The sequence below is a fragment of the Halichoerus grypus genome, chromosome 7, assembly GCF_964656455.1.
Source record: "Halichoerus grypus chromosome 7, mHalGry1.hap1.1, whole genome shotgun sequence".
NCBI classification, from domain to species: Eukaryota; Metazoa; Chordata; class Mammalia; order Carnivora; family Phocidae; genus Halichoerus; species Halichoerus grypus.
Window position 1 is genome coordinate 6056569 of NC_135718.1, and position 21936 is coordinate 6078504.

A 21936-nucleotide genomic window follows, 5' to 3' on the forward strand; every position below is an offset into this window, starting at 1 on the left:
AGATTTGCAGCTGACAGCTCATGAGCTCGGACCGAGCAACATTTGAAATAATTTGAGATGGGCAGCCGGTAACAGGACCAGCCTGTCTCACTGTGGTCTCCATGACTTCATGCTGAAGGAGAAATTCCTATTTTGGTATTTATCCTCTTGCCAGCTGGTAATGGAATAATGGAAAAACAATTGCCTTGGTTTTTTTAGCCAGCACGTATTGCCAACCAAACTTCCTGGAAGCTGTGTGCTCCCTGAGTGAGTCAGCAAATGCTTGCTCACATGAAACGAGGCTCTTTGAAAGAACCATTTGTGAAACACCAGTTGCTGAAGAGTGGTTGAAATGCTATTGCTTAGGAAGTTCTCCCATTTCAACACTCGGCATACAAATTGCTGGCTACGGACCTGGTCTCTGACTTTTCTCAGATGACCAACGGTCTGAGTAGGAGGCAGGCCAGATGCAGAAGGACGAGATGACGTGACTGGCCAGCAGGAGGCTATGCGACAGTGGGGACCTGGGCCTTCTGGGTTAGGGGAGTAAGAACGAGGTGCAGAAATGACTCACGGTGGCTTTGTGTGAGAGCATTGGCATCCACGTTGAAAGCAAAGGAAATGATCTGTGAAGTGATGAAAATGAGTCTATCAGCAGATGCTCGTACGTTATGCCCTTTCACGCGTACTTGGGAGGTGCCCACAAGTGTCGGGCTGAATGGCAGCCTTGGGGAAGGGGCTGACGCTGAGCTGAACTGGCCCACACCAGGGACCATTTCTCCAGATTTTTCTCCTTCTCTGTCTATCCCGAGCTGCCAGGAGGTCTTCCCCACTCATCGAGAGAGTGGGCTGTCAGAAAACTCTGTGGGATTACACGGGGGCCCCCCTTTATCCTCGCAGTCGGGCTGCTCCTTCACGCAAATGTTTTCTCCACATGGAACCTAGCAACAACGTTGGCAAGTCTCCCCGAGAATCGAGGGTTTTTTTTCAAGTCCGTCAGCTGCCTCAGGCACAGTTCTGATTCTGAGACCCCAAGAGACTGTCTGAGGTAGTTGTCTGGGGTGTGTGTCAGGGAGGAGGCATTGAAAAATGTCCAGTTTTTCTCGCGTCTCTAGGAAGCTTCTCACGTCCACATGCTGGATGTTGCTGGTCCCTGCCAGGCTGGTCCCTGCCAGGCGGCAGCCAAACCATGACTTGAAGCCAGGGAGGGAGGGGAGAGCATTTACTTGCCTCTAAGATCTTCAAAAACGTTGGCTTATTCTTATCCAAGCCTACAGAGGAAGAGAACGCAGTTTATGGTCTAAACTGCAGCTGAGAAAAACGATCATGAATTTCTTTCCATCTTTTTTATGAAGCAGCACTAGGAGAAACATAGGAAAAGCGTGCTGTCGATGACGTGCAGAGCATGCTTTCTTTCTTTGGTGTCTTTACTTTGCTGACCTGCCTGAACTGCTGGAACTGACATCAGGGAAATAGGGCAACTGCTGGAACTGACATCAGGGAAAAGATATTACAACTGTCACCCGTGTTGAGTACATACGATGTGTAATATCCTTTCATCAAAGCCAACGAGGCTGCCTGCTTACTTGCCCACTGATGTCAGGGAGAGGGAAATTATAAATCTTTTCGCTGCTGCCGATTTGCAAGGAGGTAAACCCACAGTATTTGTTGTATCCACTGTGGTTCCTTGTGACTGATGTTATGACACGGATACCAGAGGAATTTGTGATGACGATCCACTTAATGGTTATGTGTTGCCAATTTTGTCCTTAACATTGAAATCTATTGAGTGCATGTACAGAATATTTTGTGCTTGTTTTTGTTGAAAAGTATACAGCGAAGGATGGTTAGGTGGATTTAATTATTATATGCTGACGTAATTATAATTCCAATTCTTGCTCGCTCGTCTGAAACGTTTGTTAAATCAAAATGACAAAATGATTCAGGATAGTTTTCTGGGACTTTGGTAGCCTGTGACGTTTCGTTGGCATAGCGAATACTTTTGCATGAGTGATACTGGGATGTGCAGACATTGGTTATTTTTAGACGTGAAATTGGCTCAGATTAGGGAAATACGATGAAGCCTTTTTTTCAGATTAGGGTGTTTCGACCTGGATTCTCAGTTGGCAATTGAGTGAGACTCCCCCACTACCCAGCCCCCCGATGCATGAAGTGGTTTCTCATTGATGGGTCAGGAACAGAAGAGAAGAGAAACCTGGATAGAAACCTACTGAGCTCGGGACCCAGTTCAAATGTCTCTGAAAGTAATGGCTTAGGATGTTGTTTTTCTCTTGAGTGCTAACCACATGCCACACGCTTGCTATGTGCTATATATTGTAGGGGCGGAGAAACTTTTCCTCTCTCTGTCCTAGGCTCTCAGCTAAGGCTTTTAACAAAGGACAAATTAATAAGAGACGAACAGAAGCTTATTGATATGTGCATCTCATATCTCATCTGTAGACATGAGACAAGGTCAGGGAAGAGTAAGACACAGCCTCACACCTGCTTCCGGGGTCCTCGGAGAGCAAAGGTCCTGTTACGGACTAGATGTTTGTGTTACCCCCAGAGTCACATGTTGAAGCCCTAACCCCCTGTATGGCTGTGTTTGGAGGTGGAGCGTCTAAGGGTGTAATTAAGGTTAAGCGAGGTCATGAGGTTCGGCTCTGAGATCATGACCTGAGTCTGAGGCTCCTTAAAATGCATAAAGAGGTCACATGAGCACGCAACAAAGGGGGTGGCTGTCTACAAGCCACGAGCAGAGATCTCAGAATGAAACGTAGATGGCTGGCACCTCGGTCTTGGACTTTCAAGTCTCTGGACCGTGAGACCTGTCTGTTGTGTAAGTCTCCCAGTCTGGTATTTGTGGCAGCCCAAGTAGCCCAAGACAGGACCCTTGCCATCCTGGTAGCCCCACACCATTTGCCATCCTGGTAGCCCCACACCATTTCTCAACTGCACTTGCTACCCCAGTCTACAGCCCATGCGCTCTCTGAGCTTGAGGCTGCTGGTTATCTGTGCTGACTGGGCTCTACTTTCGCATTCTCAGGCATGGTGTATCAGGCAGGAACTTCCTGCTGCCTTCCTGCATGCCTCATGGAGAGGCCTGGAAACATGCTGGAGAAGCAAATTAAAGCCCTTCCTCTGTCCCACCTAGAGGAAATGGATTTCTCCTCTGGGTCATATCCTGGATTCTCTCTGTCCCTGGCATATAATCCCCAGGATCTAGTCCCTTAGGCAGAGTGCTTGATATGCTCATGAAACTAAAGGAATTTAGGAAGTTACTTCCTCATCCCCCACAAAGCCTGGCTTCAAGACCATTGTCTCATGAAAGATGTCAAGAGAGTGAGCTGTAGGGCTCAAAGCTCTTCAGTGGTCTCTTTCATTTTCTGAGATATTCCCTTTTTTTGTTTGTTTCTGAGTCAAAAAGTCTACATGTTTACAAGTCATGCCCACTTCACATTCATTACCCACAGAATGGCCCCAGCAGGTGGAAAGTAGGTAGGCTCTGGACTGGCTTCTTTTTAATAGGAGCTGGAGCTGCGGTGTGTGAGCATACGGGGGCGGGGGGGAGGGGGATGGCTAGAGCTTCTAAGATAAGAATAGAATAGTGTCCTTTCAGAATCACTCTTGAATACCATCTTGAGACAGACTAAGGTGTCTCAATAAAGGTCTGCAACTTGTCAATGTTTCCTCCAGCTTTGAAACAGATCGGCTGAGTATCAGATGAAGAAATTGACATGTTTAGGGGACTTGCTGTGCACAAGAAAAAGCTTTTTTTAAATTACTAGAATCCCAGTCAGGACAGTGAGAAGGTTGTACTTTGAGAAGCAAGGGACCATAGATCCTATTGCCCATCTGGTCCTCCTGCAGGGCAGGGGCTCAGAGTAGAAAGATGAGCATCCCCGAATGCTGGTTAAATTGCTGCCTCCTGCCCCGCCACCCTGGGGCGCCTGGGTGGCTCAGTTGGTTAAGCGTCTGCCTTCAGCTCAGGTCATGGTCCCAGGGTGCTGGGATCGAGCCCCGCATTGGGCTCCCTGCTCAGCAGGGAGCCTACTTCTCCCTCTGCATGCCATTCCCCCTGCTTGTGCGCGCTCTCCCTTTCTGACAAATAAATAAAATCTTTTTTAAAAAAGAGAGAAATGAACACTTGGAGAAATGGTTAATGTGTTTTTATACTAGCTCTGATGAAGAGTGGACAGTCATGGGAAAACTTGGTAGGACCAAGGGTATGAGCGAAAGGGTAGGAAACTTAGTAAGGCCTGCTCACACAGGGTCCTCTTGGTGTCCCTCATCTCCTGAGATAAGGATGCTCCTTTCCTTCGGGCACAGGGAAGCACCTCTCACATGAGGTCTTTCAACTGCTTCAGGGAGAAGGGAGGGTCAGGGAGTCTTCCCTGCACCTGCATTTCTTAAATTCCTTCTGCTTCACATATGCTTAAAACATGGTAAGATGCTGTATTTTGGGACTGCGTGTTCTGAACTCCATTAGACTTAACATATGGAACAGGATACCTCAAAGCTTCAGGGAAATAAAATTAGAAAATATTTGCCTTGGATACTTGCATCCTTAGCAGTGATGTGTCAGGCCTGCAGAATAAGGAGGAATTAAGTAGGTTCATCACGACATGAGAATAATGTAGTCCTGTGATGACTCAGCTAGACTGAGAGCCCCCCGGGGGCAGGGGTTATGCCTCCCCAGCCACTGGCAGGGAGCCTGGCACCCGTGGGTGTCAGGATGTTCTCATTTCAATGTCACCAGCCAGTTTTTCATTACATCTGGGCCTCACCAGCTGCTCCTCACTTGTCTTCCTTCCGTGTCTCGCTCCATCTGGGGAAGTGAACGTTGTGTAACTCGTCTCTTCAAACTCAAAGGTAATGGGAGAGACAGACTCTTTCCGATTCTGAATAAGAATCGCCACTAAGTTGAAATCACATTCTGAGGTGAGGTGACTTCTTATGTATACACACAGTGAGTGCCATTCACATGCCCGGCTCGATGCTTCAAAGCCCGCACTGGCGGTGCTCAGAGCCGTGGCCGAAGTGTGTGATGGGTAAGGAGGGGGGCGGGGGGTGTTGTCAGCAGCAATCTCAGCCAGGAGCAGAAACAAACTTCTGAATTCTGAACCTTCCGGGTCACATCAATGAAGAAACTTTATTCTCCATGCTAAATAATGGCAAGTTTTCGTCAAATGTAGGTCACAACTGCACTGTGATACAAAGATGTGAGATTCAAGGTTTATAACTTTCTCTTCCTTCTATAGAATATATGCATTTCCCCAAACACATATGTTATTAATAGCCCATAAAATATTAACTTCATCTAAAAATGCATTTTTAAGGGCATAATCTGTGCAGTACACACATTGGTTTTCTCCAGACACTTTATTTCGAAAACCCAAGTTCCCTTTTTCTTGATGTTGGTGAAAGAGACCATTCTACAGATGTTGATTTGTAATGAGTAATTTGTAATGAGTAATTTGTAATCTTGTAGTCAGGGGAGTCAACACAGAATCAATAATTCTGTCAAAAAAACTCAAGATTTCAAACAAGAGATTGCCCCCCACCCCCCCGCGACGTTGAAAAGGCACGGGGCACTATGGGAGCAGTTTGTCTTTAGAAATGTACCACATGGTTTTGGTTTTGGTTTTGTTTTCTGTGGGCACTTTCCAAAATGAGGTTCAAAGTCCTGGAGCCATAAGGGGGCCCGGCACAATGACTTTGTTGTTGTCGCCATGGTATGTGCTTAAAGACATCGTGAAAAAATTTGTGGTGACCGTCAACTCATTGCCTTGGGCTTGGGGACACCACTTTCCACTTTAGAACACTTGTGTTGCTCTTTGCAGATGAGCCCCATAGTACCAGCTCTATGAATTTTCAGAAATCATTAATGCTAGAAGGTACACATCATAATCCAAATCTCGGAAGGGAGAGAAGGAAGATGTTGACTTCAACCTTCATTTGGTCCTGTTATGGGACTCCCAGGCTCTGGAAAGGCAGCTCATCTCCGCTGCCTTCTGAGCATATTGTCCTGGGAAAGACAGCCCCACATATGGTTTGAATTCAATTAGCCAGGTCCTCCGAGAGGCACCAGGGTGCCATTTAGGACATTGCTTCTTGCATTCTCATTTGCAGCCTTGCAAATAATATTCAAAATCATTCGACCATAAAGAATTTTCATTACCCTTCATTCGAGTCAACAGCAACTACGTATTGATTGGACGCCTACTTGGGGGGCTGTGGTAGGTACCACATGGGTGGATCAAGAGGGGATGCGGCACAGAATTCCAATGCCTGAGCATGTGGAGGGCAGACTTTCGAGCGAGAGCAAAGGACGAAGCATTTCTATAAATGTTGAGCTGTAGTAAAAAACAGAACAAACCCACTTAGATTTGGTTATACAAAGTTGAGAAATTGCCAAATGTCAAAAGGCCCTGGAAACACTGCAGAAAGTCGCATAGCAAAGTGGGACAGATATTTGAACTATATGACAAAGGGGGATGCCCTTTATAAAGGCTTCATATAGATCAGTGAAGGAAAAACAACGCTCGGTACAAATATGACGGAAGGCCATGCACAAGCCTTTCACAGAAGAAAGATAAACGGTCAACAAACATGCACAAATGCTAAACAGCGCTAGCATCCAAAGAAATGCAATTAAAATAATGAAATGTTTCAAACTACCAAATTTTGTGTTTTTTGTGGGTTTTTTTTTTAAGAGTGAAAGAAAACTGTAGTAAGAGGGAACCATGTGAGTTCAAGGCGTGGGCCATTGCCTCTCTGGTCCTGCTCCGTGATAAGACATCTGTGCTCTGTCCAACCCACGCCCAGCACACGTGCTCTCCCGCCTGCACAAACCGTGGAGAGCTGCTCAACCGCACGGTCCTGCAGTGGGAGCCAGAGCGGACGGCACAGGGCATCAGAGGCTCCCTTGAGTGGGAGTGAAGGAGGCGTGAGAACACAGCTTTGCAAAGAAGCATCCACCGAGAGGTGGACAGGGCGGGAGAAATGCTGCCGCAAGGAGACACCCCACGTCCGAAATGCCAGGCTGTGCTTCCTGCAGCTGGAGCCCCTGAAACCCGCCACAAGCCTGCTCCCCCCCCACCCCCCGCCCCCCGGAGCAGCTTTGAGCACGGTTCTGTTCCTGGCACCTGACCGAGCAGTCGTCCTGCATGGCGAGTGGCTGAGCGAATTAGAGGAACCTGTCCCGCGGCATTTGGCAATTTGTATTAGCAGCCCTTCCCAGCGAAGAAATTTACCGAAGACATGATGAAAGATTTGTGCCCAGGGACATTTATTGAAATAGTATTTTTAATAGTGACAAATGGAAAACAACTTAAAAGTTCCACAGGAAGGCAATTGCTTACATCCATAAGAGGATGTACCAAGGTCGGGCAACGTATTTATGGTAGAGTGTGATGTTATGAAGCTGCTGCTAAAAAAGCGAAATAGTATGAACCCTTACATTGGCAGAAAACGGTGGTTTTTTTCTTTTAATTTTTTTATTGTTATGTTAATCCCCATACATTACATCATTAGTTTTAGATGTAGTGTTCCATGATTCATTGTTTGTGAGAAAACGGTGTTTTTATGCATAGGAAAAAACCCAGAAAGTATATTATCCAAAATCAATTAATGTTTTATTTTATTTATTTATTTATTTGTTTGTTTTAAAGATTATTTATTTATTTGACAGCAGCGAGAGAGGGAACACAAGCAGGGGGAGTGAGAGGGAGAAGCAGGCTTCCCGCTGAGCAGGGAGCCCGATGTGGGGCTCGATCCCAGGACCCCGGAATCACGACCTGAGCCTAAGGCAGACGCTTAACGACTGAGCCACCCAGACGCCCCTAATGTTTTATTTTAAAATAGCATCATATTTATAGGTAAGTTCCAAGAGTAGTACAAGGAATACTCACATACCTTCACAGACCTTCACCCACGCTCACCAACTGTGTTAACATTTTACCACGTTTGCTTTACTGTTCTCTCCCTCTTTCTCTCTCTGCACACACACACACACACACACACACACGCACGTGCAGTACACTGCATATTGTGACTATAAAATATAGATTATACGTAATATGTATGTACATGTAAGCACATTATATAATCTCTATGATTGTATAGGTGGGTATATATAATGCATGTAACATGTATGACGTAACATGTTATATATACACATGTGTATGCATGTATGATGTATGCATGTCATGTACAACATGTATGACATAACGTGTGTGGCATGACACATATACATATATGTTATATACACACATACACACATAGACATGTGTTTAATACTACACATGTTATGTAAAACTCTATATATTATTTTTCGGAACTATTTGATATTAAGCTGCAGAAATCATCTCCTTCTCCCTGGAAATACTGATCTTCACACTTTATTTTTATTTTCTTCCTTCTATATTTTCCAAATTTTCTACCTTTGTAATTAGATAAAGATAATTTATGTTATCTTAAGACATAAATCACAACTGTTTACCTCTCAAAATTTTGAAGTAATTTTTAAAATTACTGTCTGGACAATAAGTTGATAGAACTCTTGAAATCAACTTAGAAATACATAGCTAAGCTGTAAAATGTACATTTCTTTTGAACCAACAATCCTACTGCTGGCATTCGAGAAACTTCTAAAATTTTGAAAGCACATTATGTAAGAAATTAAATTATAGTATTCTTTTTAAGAGGAAAAAAGTGTGAGGGGCACCTGGGTGGCTCAGTTGGTTAAGCATCCAACTTGGTCTCAGCTCAGGTCATGATCTCAGGGTTGTGAGATTGAGCCCACGTTGGTCTCCGTGCTCAGCGGAGGGTCTGCTTGAGATTCTCTCCCTCTGCCCCACCCCCGGCTTGCTCTCTCTCTGTCTTTCTCTCTCTTAAATAAATAAATAAATAAATAAACAAAATCTTTAGAGAAAAATGTGAATAAGCCAAACGTCCAACAATAGAGAAATAGTTATAAAAACTCGTATATCCATCGGGAGAAATCTTACATGCCCATTAAAAGGTCACGTATGAAGTACTTATTACCACTGGGAAATAAATAGCAGTGTTACGGACTGAAGGTTTGGGTGGGTGGGATGTATGTCTGGAGGGGGTCATCCTGAAAAAGCTCTAATGAAGCCCCACTAAATGGGGAAGCCATCTGATCTGCGGGCCATCCTGACCTCTCCTGCTGGGAAGACAGAGGCTGGAGTCTCAAACACCTCTTGCCAGAGGACCCGACTAACAGGGACAGTGAACACAGAGAGACTCCCCAGGAGTACTGCAAAGAGGACTTAACTTTTTCCCCATTCCATGCTCAAGGCCATTCCTTGATATAACCAATGGCTGCCTTCTCTCCTCCTAAGCCCACATACAGCCTAGGAATCATTCTGGAAGCTACTGCACCACCTGGAAGTGACCCTATGAATAAACCTTTCTGCCCCCCTGCCCCGAGCCAAGCCTTGGGGGATAAAAAAAATGCAAATGGAGATGCATGGGCCATTAAGCTTGGGGTGGGGCAGGTTGGGGGACAGCAGAGGGAGTGAGTTGCCACAACCAGCGCAACCAGCACCCGATAATGAAGACTTACCTCCAGAAAGGTCAACTTTCAGAAACAATGGTCCCTGACCTGGGGAAAAGTGTTCATGTTAATATTGGGTGACTGGTCATTTTCATTTTCATATCACTCGAGGCCCTGTAGCCCCACACCCTAGTGCCTTTGGGCCAAGGATGACTGTCTTCCAACAGCCTGAGCATTGGCCTCTGGTTTGCTTGGTGGAAGCTTCATGCTGTGTGAACATGGCGGGACCTAGCATTGACCTTGAAAAGCAGGATGCCGTTCTTTGCCGCCTTCTTGCCGGAGTCCAGGATAAATGCAGGCTCCACCTTCTGAGCAGAGGACAGACTGAACTGATTTCCCCAAGGAGCAGGAAGACTTGCTGCCATAAGTCTAGTGGACGCCAGTCCAGGACTGGAAGGAATTGGTCATTCTCTACTATGATCTGTCCAATCTTACAAAGACGATCATTTCTAAGATGAATACAACCGTAACTGCTGCTTGAAGAGACAAGCAAATCATTAAAAAATAGCAATCTTCTCAATGCCAGAATGCATGGTCACAGCAGTGATACATCCTCGGGGATGCCTCTTTAAGTTCAGATAGGAAAGATTTAGGAACTGCAAGAGTTACAGGATTTGCAAGAGAGCCCTATCCATCTATGTCAGGATGTCAGACCCAAGGGGTGAGCCAGCTGAAAGGCAGAAAGAGACACAATCCCCAGGAATTAAACCTCCAAGTGCAAATTTTAACTTTAAAACCAGTTTCATTTATACCAAGGGAAATCTGCAAGGAAGTGACATTTTAAAGGTTCCAGTCCTTCAGGGGTAACAAAGACAACATTATGTCCAGCGAGCAGCTGTTCTTTGATGTTTTAAAGGGCAGCAGACAGAGTGCCCAGGTGGAATTAGGGCTGGATTAGGAGGCAGGCGAGTTGAGGGAAGAGGCTGGGAGAAGGCATTCTACAATTTCAGGCTTTGGTCTGCAGACAGTGCGACACGTGGATGCAGAAAACACTCTCGGGCCCCAGAGAAAGCCAGGGCCATGGCAGCTCTCGGCTATCTCCCCTGCTTGGGAAGATGCATTGCTGGGGAAAAAGAGGAGGGTGTTTTTCCGCATGACTCATCCCCTCCGGTCTGGAGACAAGAGTGGGAATTACTTCATTATTCCAGGATAGAAAGACTTGGAACTTTTGTGAGCAGATCCTGCTGTTCCTATCTTCTGCCTGGGAACAGGCAAGACAAAGTGAACCCCAGTGCTGAAGCTCTTGCCGAAGATGGGCCAATCTGGCTGGGGATGGAGGGAGCGTTTGCTGAGGGTCCCTGACTGTCCTACCTGTGTCCCTGAGGAGGAAAACAGACTCCCCACACAACTGTCTGCTGCCCATTTAAGCAGCTGCTTGGAAATCAAGAGTTTTTACAAGAAAACCCAGCCCAGAAAACACAGTTTCAAAACATGTGAGGGGGGCACCTTGTACCTGATGAGGTCTGTCTTTCTGCCAAGAGTCACTTCTACATTGGTAGTAATTAAATGTGTTTATTTCCGGGGGCGCCTGGGTGGCTCAGTCGTTAAGCGTCTGCCTTCAGCTCAGGTCGTGATCCCAGGGTCCTGGGATCGAGCCCCGCATCGGGCTCCCTGCTCAGTGGGAAGCCTGCTTCTCCCTCTCCCACTCCCCCTGCTTGTGTTCCCTCTCTTGCTGTGTCTCTCTCTGTCAAATAAATAAATAAAATCTTTAAAAAAAAATGTGTTTATTTCTGTGTCAACCATTTCAGTTCTGCAGTGGGTTGTTGTCAAGAGATTAGAATGATCTCCATTTCCCATAAAGGCTTCAAGGTAATGACTGTGTTGAAGCTGCTGTCATTGAATGCAGTTTTCTGGTGTTGGAGCTTTGCTCTAGGAAAATCTGGTTTGTGCAGATCTCACCTGGAGAACAACTGCAGCTCTTTTTCAGAGGGAAGTCCCAAGTCAATTGTCCACAAGGCATCTCCTGAAAGAAACAGCGAGGGGACACAGATAAGAGGATGGTCTTTCAGAGGGTGCTTTCCCAGAGCTTAAGTGCAGCAGTGTTGAGGGTCCTCAAGGACCTGCCTTCCTCCTGCTCCTCCCAGCCCCCGCTCTACCCTCTAGACTAGAAGGGCAAGATGCAGCTGCAGGCAGCGTGCTCTGGGCTCACGCCTCCACATCTTTGTCCACACTATTCCTCCTACTGGGAAAGTCACCCTAAATGTCTTCACCTACCAAACTCCTACTCACTCTTCAAGACCCCCTCTCTTCCAGGAAGTGGCTCCTGGCCACTACTAAGTTTCCACCCCGCATTGGGCTCCTCGATCAGCAGGTAGTCTTCTTCTTTTTTTTTTTTTAATTTATTCATTTGAGACACAGAGATACAGAGAGAGAGAGAGAGCAAGCACGAGCAGGGGGAAAGGCAGAGGGAGAGGGAGAAGCAGGCTCCCCGCCGAGCCAGGAGCCTGATGCGGGGCACGATCCCAGGACCCTGGGATCATGACCTGAGCCAAAGGCAGACGTTTAAGGCAGCCACCCAGGTGCCCCAGCAGGTAGTCTTCTTGTCTCTCTCTCTCTCTCTGTCCCTCCCTTCACTTGCGCTCTCTCTCCTCCCTCTGAAATAAATAAATGAATCTTTTAAAAAATTCTATTTTCAGGGATGGAGAAAACAATTCATTGACATAGGATACTATCAATATCTGTTAAATAAAAACCAAAAAAATGAATTATAAAATGTATGTCCAGTATGTTCTCAAATTGGGTTAAGATAGCTAAATAGATAAAAATATATCTCAAGTAAAATGTGATTAACCAGAGATAACAATAGTATAGATGGTTTTTGCTTTTTTTTCCCTTTGTGCTTTTATATAGTTTCTAAAATTTTTATCATGAACCTTGCACTGGTTTTCTATTGCTGTTACGACAAATTACCACAAACTTAAAGCAACACAAATTTATTATTTTACAGTTATATAGGTCAGAAGTCTGGTAGGGGTCTCACTAGGAGAAAATCAAGGTGTCTGTAAAGTTGGGTTCCTTTCTGGGGGCTCTAGGGATGAATCCACTTCCAAGCTCATCCAGGCTGTTGGCAGAAGTCAGTTCCTTATGCATGGGTTCCCTTGGGGTCCCCGTGTCCTTGCTGGCTGTCGGCTGAGGGCCATCCTCAACTTCTAGAGCACACTCACACTCATTGGCCCATGGCCACTTCTCCAACTTCAGAACCAGCAACAGTGAGTCAGATCTCCACGAAACCTCTAATCTCTCCTGCCTCTTCACCCCGTGCATCTCTCACTCTCCTGCCCACCCAGAAAATCCAGGTCTCCCTATTTAAAGGTCAGCTGATTAGCAACCTTAATTCCTCTGCAAGCTTACTTCTCTTCTGCCTCGTGACTTAACATAGTCACAGGCATAAATGCTGGGAGACCAAAATCCTGCCTCCCACAAACATTTATTTAATTGATGAAGGAAAAGCCCTTGAAAAAGGAACCATTTGAAATGATGTGAAGGAATGTCCACCATCTCTTTTTTAAAATAAATAATAATTGATCTTGGCCATAAACAACTCACTAGTTCTGTGAGCATCTCATTTTCTTAGAAACCTCTGGCTTCTTGAACTCTCAACCAAAATTCCTGATCTCTTGATAAATTTTTCTTCTATCCTTTCTTTAAGAATGAGCTTCTTTCTTCCTGATTTCAAATGTTATGTGTGTCCTCCCACATGGCCACCGTTCCCCTCCCTGGGTGCCTGGCCTTTGCCACGTGGGGCAGAGTCTCTTCTACCCTGCCATCCTGGGTTGGTATGTCACTTACTTTGGCCAATGGACAGGAGCAAGTGTGACCCAGCCAGAAGTTTGGAAAGATCATTAGCAGTAGGACTTGACCTTTCCTCATGCTCTTTGGATCCCTGAGACCACCACATGATGAGCCTCTGCTGGCCCACAGAAAATGAGAGACAACTCCATGTAGAGATGCCCAGCCCCGAAACCAACCAACGTACCAATCACCAGAAATTCGAGTTTGGTCACATGAGGCCATCCTGACCCATCTTCACTGTCAGCTGACTGCAGAGACCCATCAAGCCAGCCTGGACCCAGTGAACAGCCCACTGACCCACAGAATTGTAAGGCATAACATTTCTTGTCTCTTGTTTGAAACAGCTATGTTTTGGAGTAGTTTGTTACCTGGCAAAGGCTAACTGAATATAATTTAAGAAAAATTTGAAATTGCAAAACATTTTAATAAGGGCAACAAAAGTAACCCACAATTCCATCAACCAGAAGTAGCCAGTGTGAATATTTTGGTGTATTTTCTATCAGTTTTTATATTTAGTTACATGGCTATAGAGAAAGAGAGAGGGAAATAGAATGATGAGAGAAACACACAGAATTGAATTTAAATAAATAAAAAAAAAAAGGTATAACACCAAAAAAAATTTTTTAAAAAGAGAAACAGAATTTATATGATATGGAATTTAAATCTTGCTTTCTCCCCCCTATCACAACTAACCAGCATTATTTTGCATCATTGGCTCTTTCTGGAAAATAGGGTGTTTGTTGACTTGGAAACGTCTTTTGAACACTCCAGTCTCACTCATAGCCAGTCATGTATATAGGTTCCTTCATCAACCTGTGTACCTATGAGTCCAAGCGGCATAAATATTCAGCCTAGTTGGGTTAAAATGAAACAAGCCCAACTGCCCATCAGATATTGTTCAGCTTTATCTGAATGATTGACTAGGCTTGAGTTTCGATTGACACTGGGGACAGGATGAAGTTCTTGTGAAATGTACTCTTTCCAGCACTGCAGAGCCCGGCCTGGGTAGACAGGTGGAACTGCTGGTTGAAGCCCTTCGTGGATGTTTATTTGTGTTCCAGCTTCACCCTCAGCCGTACTCACTGAGGGGACGCTGACCCGGACGGGCAGCCTCCTGCACAGAACTCGTCCTGGGGGAAGAGATAGCCCTCCTGGCTGCAGGTCCACTAGGAGGGCCTGGCTTATATCGAAGAGGATGGGCCATTCTGAGCATGCAGACTGCCCCATTTTTAGATTTGTTCACATCTGAGTCCTAGGAAGAGAGGGGTCTTATGAATGTGACCCTACTCAGGCCACAGCTGGGCTTACTCTCAAGGAGCATGGTTCAAAAGCCACACACTAATTTGTAGGGAGTCCAGTACTTTGGGGGGCTCCAAATCAAAACACTTAGGAACTTATACCCCATTATTTGGAGTCCCCATTTTCGCGTCTCCCCACTTCAGCTGTCCTCTGCCCCTAAATCAAGGACCTGTTACTCCACCTTTCCCAACCCCTTAGCTCCACCTGACTCCTCACCTTTCATATGTAAATGCTCCCTAATGTCACCATCTTGGGCTTCAGGTGAAGTCCTCACCTCTCTTGCTGGCCTTTGTCGGCTTCTCTGTTGCCCATCCTCTCCTCCTGGATCACAAAGCCCAGGAGTCGGCCCAGCAGAAGTAAACTATCCCCAGGAGGCTGGAGAAATGAGGGCCATCCATACAGGGCTTTCTTTGCTTGGGCCAACAGGGGAGGTGTGAGAATACTCCCATGACAGTATCTTTTTTCAGCCTGAATTGACAAGTGCTATCTTCGCTAAAATTCCCAGCGGACATTTGCAAACAAGGTGGCTCTACTGGGTCACATGTCACCGTGCTGCGGGAGCCCAGCGCAGGTCATCTGGCCCTTGTGCTGTTTCCTTGTGTGCAGCTTCGGGAAGATGGGGCTGAGCGCCGTGCCTGGGTGGGGAGGGGGACAGTGGAGGCCAAGGGCGTTTGCGCACATCACAGATGTGACAGTCCTACGGGCCACCTGGAAGTAAAGGGCTGAGTCTTCTGCCTTCGTGGGCACCAGAGCCAGTGTTGAAAATGCAATGGAGACCCAGATAAATGCAATAAAATGCAGCCTAATCCTCACCTCCAGGCTGGTGTGACTTGAAGGAATGAATACTGCTGACATGAGAAGCACATTCGTTCCAATCTCCTCAATCTTCCTCATAACTCTGCTTCTGTCACCACTCAGCCTCTGTGATTTCTGTTTTCATTTGGTAGCACCCTCGACATAGAGAAATGCTCATGAAATGCTCACACCTGAAGTTGCAGATATCAGTTCACTGATGTAATCATTTTGCCGAAGTTCAACGAAAGCCAACTACTTGCCTAAAAGATGGACTTTTTCCTTTAATTGCTGGTGGTTACCATTATCTACACAGGGTATTCACCCAGCAGTGGATTCTCATTCCCCCAACCACCTTAATGGCAACCTTTATGTAGACACGTCTGTCCAAGCTGACCCAAATAGCATCTCTGTGATCATTCTCCTCTTGGCGTGTGCGTCCGGACCATGAGGTCACTTCGGAGAATTCCTCAACTCAGAGACGGGGGCAGGGCAGGGCAAGCGTTTGCATCTCATGAAACCTCCACAAACAGAAGACTGCTGGTCTTGGCAAGGATTGAAAACGTGAGCATGTAAATGCTGTTTTCTGTGCTTATGGCAATATGGTGGCCAGTGGGGAAGGGATGGACTTTTCAAAAACAGATCCACACTATCTAAGCTTGGTGCCAACCAAGGCAGCTCCTCTCTGGCAGCTGAGTCCTGCTTCTTTGTGCCTCCAGTCCTGCTGCACATGAGGCCTTGGAGATGGAAAACATTTTCTAATCCTCGAGACTTCTCTGAATTTCAAGCCAAACAAATTTTCTCTGTGTGTTACAGCTATTTAAATAGGTTCACGTGGTCCAAAGAGTTTAGTTGTTATATAAACTGTGTACCGAGTCCTGCCAGGTAAGTAGGTTTTAGGATTTTTTTAAAAATTTTTTATTGTTATGTTAATCACCATACATTACATCATTAGTTTTTGATGTAGTGTTCCATGATTCATTGTTTGTGCATAACACCCAGTGCTCCATGCAGAACGTGCCCTCTTTAATACCCATCACCAGGCTAACCCATCCTCCCACCCTCCTCCCCTCTAGAACCCTCAGTTTGTTTTTCAGAGTCCATCGTCTCTCATGGTTTATCTCCCCCTCCGATTTCCCCCCTTCATTCTTCCCCTCCTGCTATCTTCTTCTTCTTTTTTTTTTTCCCTTAACATATATTGCATTATTTGTTTCAGAGATACAGATCTGTGATTCAACAGTCTTGCACAATTCACAGCGCTCACCATAGCACATACCCTCCCCAGTGTCTATCACCCAGTCACCCCATCCCTCCCACCCCCCCCACTCCAGCAACCCTGTTTGTTTCCTGAGATTAAGAATTCCTCATATCAGTGAGGTCATATGATACATGTCTTTCTCTGATTGACTGATTTCGCTCAGCATAACACCCTCCAGTTCCATCCACGTCGTTGCAAATGGCAAGATCTCATTCCTTTTGATGGCTGCATAATATTCCATTGTATATATATACCACTTCTTCTTTATCCATTCATCTGTCGATGGACATCATGGCTCTTTCCACAGTTTGGCTATTGTGGACATTGCTGCTATAAATATCGGGGTCCATGTACCCCTTTGGATCCCTACATTTGTATCTTTGGGGTAAATACCCAGTAGTGCAATTGCTGGATTGTATGGTAGCTCTATTTTCAACTTTTTGAGGAACCTCCATACTGTTTTCCAGAGTGGTTGCACCAGCTTGCATTCCCACCAACAGTGTAGGAGGGTTCCCCTTTCTCTGCATCCCCGCCAACATCTGTCGTTTCCTGACTTGTTAATTTTAGCCATTCTGGCTGGTGTGAGGTGATATCTCATTGAGGTTTTGATTTGGATTTCCCTGATGCCGAGCGATGTCGAGCACTTTTTCATGTGTCTGTTGGCCATTTGGATGTCTTTGGAAAAATGACTGTTCAGATCTTCTGCCCATTTCTTGATTGGATTATTTGTCCTTTGGGTGTTGAGTTTGATAAGTTCTTTATAGATTTTGGATACTAGCCCTTTATCTGATATGTCATTTGCAAATATCTTCTCCCATTCTGTTGGTTGTCTTTTGGTTTTGTTGACTGTTTCCTTTACTGTGCAAAAGCTTTTTATCTTGATGAAGTCCCAATAGTTCATTTTTGCCCTTGCTTCCCTTGCCTTTGGCGATGTTTCTAGGAAGAAATTGCTGCGGCTGAGGTCGAAGAGGTTGCTGCTTGCGTTCTCCTTTAGGATTTTGATGGACTCCTGTCTCCCATTTAGGTCTTTCAACCATTTGGAGTCTATTTTTGTGTGTGGTGTAAGGAAATGGTCCAGTTTCATTCTTCATGTGGCTGTCCAATTTTCCCAACACCATTTGTTGAAGAGACTGTCTTGTTTCCATCGGACATTCTTTCCTGTTTTGTCAAAGATTAGTTGACCATAGAGTTGAGGGTCCATTTCTGGGCTCTCTATTCTGTTCCATGGATCTATGTGTCTGTTTTTGTACCAGTACCATACTATCTTGATGATGACAGCTTTGTAATAGAGCTGGAAGTCCGGAATTGTGATGCCGCCAGCTTTGCTTTTCTTGTTAAACATTCCTCTGGCTATGCGGGGTCTTTTCTGGTTCCATACAAATTTTAGGATTATTTGTTCCATTTCTTTGAAAAAAGTGGATGGTATTTTGATGGGGATTGCATTGAATGTGTAGATTGCTCTAGGTAGCATTGACATCTTCACAATATTTCTTCTTCCAATCCATGAGCATGGAATGTTTTTCCATTTCTTTGTGTCTTCCTCAGTTTCTTTCATGAGTATTTTATAGTTTTCTGAGTACAGATCCTTTGCCTCTTTGGTTAGATTTATTCCTAGGTATCTTATGGTTTTGGGTGCAGTTGTAAATGGGATCGACTCCTTCATTTCTCTTCTGTCTTGGTGGTGGTGTATAGGAATGCCACTGATTTCTGTGCATTGATTTTATATCCTGCCACTTTACTGAATTCCTGTATGAGTTCTAGTAGTTTTGGGGTGGAGTCTTTTGGGTTTTCCACATAAAGTATCATATCATCTGCAAAGAGTGAGAGTTTGACTTCTTCTTTGCCGATTCGGATGCCTTTTATTTCTTTTTGCTGTCTGATTGCTGTGGCTAGGACTTCTAATACTATGTTGAATAGCAGTGGTGATAGTGGACATCCCTGCTGCGTTCCTGACCTTAGGGGGAAAGCTCTCAGTTTTTCCCCATAGAGAATGATATTCGCTGTGGGTTTTTCATAGATGGCTTTTATGATATTGAGGTATGTACCCTCTATCCCTATACTCTGAAGAGTTTTGATCAAGAAAGGATGCTGTACTTTGTCAAATGCTTTTTCTGCATCTATTGAGAGGATCATATGATTCTTGTTCTTTCTTTTGTTAATGTATTGTATCACGTTGATTGATTTGCAGATGTTGAACCAACCTTGCAGCCCAGGGATAAATCCCACTTGGTCGTGGTGAATAATCCTTTGAATGTACTGTTGGATCCTATTGGCTAGTATTTTGGTGAGAATTTTTGCATCCATGTTCATCAAGGATATTGGTCTGTAATTCTCCTTTTTGATGGGGTCTTTGTCTGGTTTGGGGATCAAGGTAATGGTGGCCTCATAAAACGAGTTTGGAAGTTTTCCTTCCATTTCTTTTTTTTGGAAGAGTTTCAGAAGAATAGGTATTAATTCTTCTTTAAATGTTTGGTAGAATTCCCCTGAGAAGCCATCTGGCCCTGGGCTCTTGTTTGTTGGGAGATTTTTGATGACTGCTTCAATTTCCTTAGTGGTTATAGGTCGGTTCAGGTTTTCTATTTCTTCCTGGTTCAGTTTTGGTAGTTGATACATCTCTTAACGCATCCATTTCTTCCAGGTTATCTAATTTGCTGGCATAGAGTTGCTCATAATATGTTCTTATAATTGTTTGTATTTCTTTGGTGTGGTTGTGATCTCTCCTCTTTCATTCATGATTTTGTTGATTTGGGTCATTTTTCTTTTTGATAAGTCTGGCCAGGGGTTTATCAATCTTGTTAATTCTTTCAAAGAACCAGCTCCTAGTTTTGTTGATCTGTTCTACTGTTCTTTTGGTTTCTATTTCATTGATTTCTGCTCTGATCTTTATTATTTCTCTTCTCCTGCTGGATTTAGGCTTTATTTGCTGTTTTTTCTCTAGCTCCTTTAGGTGTAGGGTTAGGTTGTGTATTTGAGACCTTTCTTGTTTCTTGAGAAAGGCTTGTATTGCTATATACTTTCCTCTTAGGACTGCCTTTGCTGCATCCCAAAGATTTTGAACAGTTGTGTTTTCATTTTCATTTGTTTCCATGAATTTTTTAAATTCTTCTTTAATTTCCTGGTTGACCCATTCATTCTTTAGTAGGATGCTCTTTAGCCTCCATGTATTTGAGTTCTTTCCAATTTTCCTCTTGTGATTGAGTTCTAGTTTCAAAGCATTGTGGTCTGAAAATAGGCAGGGAGTGATCCCAATCTTTTGGTACCGGTTGAGACCTGATAGGTTTTAGGCTTTTAAGAATATCGATTGATTGGTTCATTCATTCATTCATTCACTCATTGAATCAAACATTGAGCACTGACTATGCGCCAGGCAGACATCTTCTTGGGATACCAAGAAGAATATGACACTGCCCTGCACTTGAGGGATCTCGATTCCGATGTCAGGTGACACCCAGGAAACAAATGGTCCCACAGAGGTGGTAGGAGTTGCAACAGAGGGAGAAGATGCTGAGTGAGCCAGATGAGGGGCCAATTCCGCAGAAGCATACAGGACGGTTCCTAGGGGGGGCTTCCCAAGCAGGGTGAGAGCAGGATGGCAAAACTGGTGGCAGTTGCATCATTGTGGATGGGAATCACCTGGGACTTTTGTATGTTGCTGGCGGGAGGAAGAGTGGGTACTGCCTTGTAAATTGCTTTGCCAGTTACCTGCTAAAGCTAAATAGAGGGTCATAATAACCCATGACCCAGCAATTCCACTCCTGGGTTTATACCCAAGGTAAGTGTGTGTGCACATGCCCAGCAGATGACATTTATGAGAATGTTCATTGACGGTTTACTCACAATAGTTAAAAACTGGAAACAACTCACATTCCCATCAAATAGGATGGATTCAGTAATTTGAGGTCGATCCATACAAGGGAATAGTATGCAGCACTAAAAGGATGATCTACTGCTACCTGCAGCTACATGTGTGCGTAATCTCAGGGACATAGCGACGAATGAAAACAGCCAGACATAAAACCACCCACAGGGAACCTATTTGCGTCTGTGGTGGTGGAGGTCAGCAGAGTCCTTACCTGGGGGGAGGGTCTTGATTCGATGGGGGCACGGGTGGTGGGGTGCTGGAATATTCTAGATCTTGATCTGGGCAGCAGTACCAGGATTACATACATAAGTGAAACTCATGAAACGACATACTTAATACTCACACGCTGTGTATGTTGTAACTCAGTGAACATTTTTAAGTAAAAAAAAAATCACCTAACAAATACATAAAACAGTGCTATCACTTATGTCCCAGGACATGTAAAGGACCCCCAGGCTTGTAGGAATGATAAACAGATACACTGGGGAAAAGATTTTCTTCTCTGATGTTCTAATTCCAGCAGGGAGAGGAGTAGGAAGAGCCCCGAACTGGATAGAGACAAAGTGGAACCTGACCTAGAACTCAGCAGAGTAACCTCGGTCAGTGCCTCCCTGGGCCTCCCTTTCTGCAGTTTTAAATTGAAGCTAGTAACACTTAGTAACACCTGAGATGGTGTCATACATAACTTCATACGAACACAGCATCTGCACACAAAAGTGATCAATAATGGTTTAAGAAAATATGTGAGTTTCCTATAGTGATGCCCACTTAAGCATGAGAACCTACTTCAAATAGTTTCCAATGAAGTTTTTTGTTTTTATGTATGAACACTTTCAAGCATATAGAAAAGTAGAGAGAAAAGCATAACAACCACCCCAGTACATCCGTCAATCCATGTAACAATTGGTTAACATTTTGTGATATTTGCTATATTATTTTCCTGAGTTAGTCCTTCTTAAAAAAACCATCTTATTATAGACAGCTTGAAATATTGACGCAACAAAGAGAGAGAGTGGTGTGAGGAGCTCCCAAGCACCCAACACCCAGCCTCAATAATTACAAAGTCATGGCTAATCTTGTTTCTGTTATATCTTCACCTATTTCCCCACATTCCTCCCCAGAATTAAGTAGAAATAAATCGCAAATGCTGACATCATTTCATGCCCAATGTATGAGTACTTGTTTGCTTAAAGAAAAGACTCTTCAGGGGTGCCTGGGTGGCTCAGTCGTTAAGTGTCTGCCTTTGGCTCAGGTCATGATCCCGGGGTCCTGGGATTGAGTCTCATGTCAGGCTCCCTGTTCAGCGGGGAGCCTGCTGCTCCCTCTCCTCCCCACTCATGCTCTCTGTCACTATTTCTGTCTCTCTCTCTC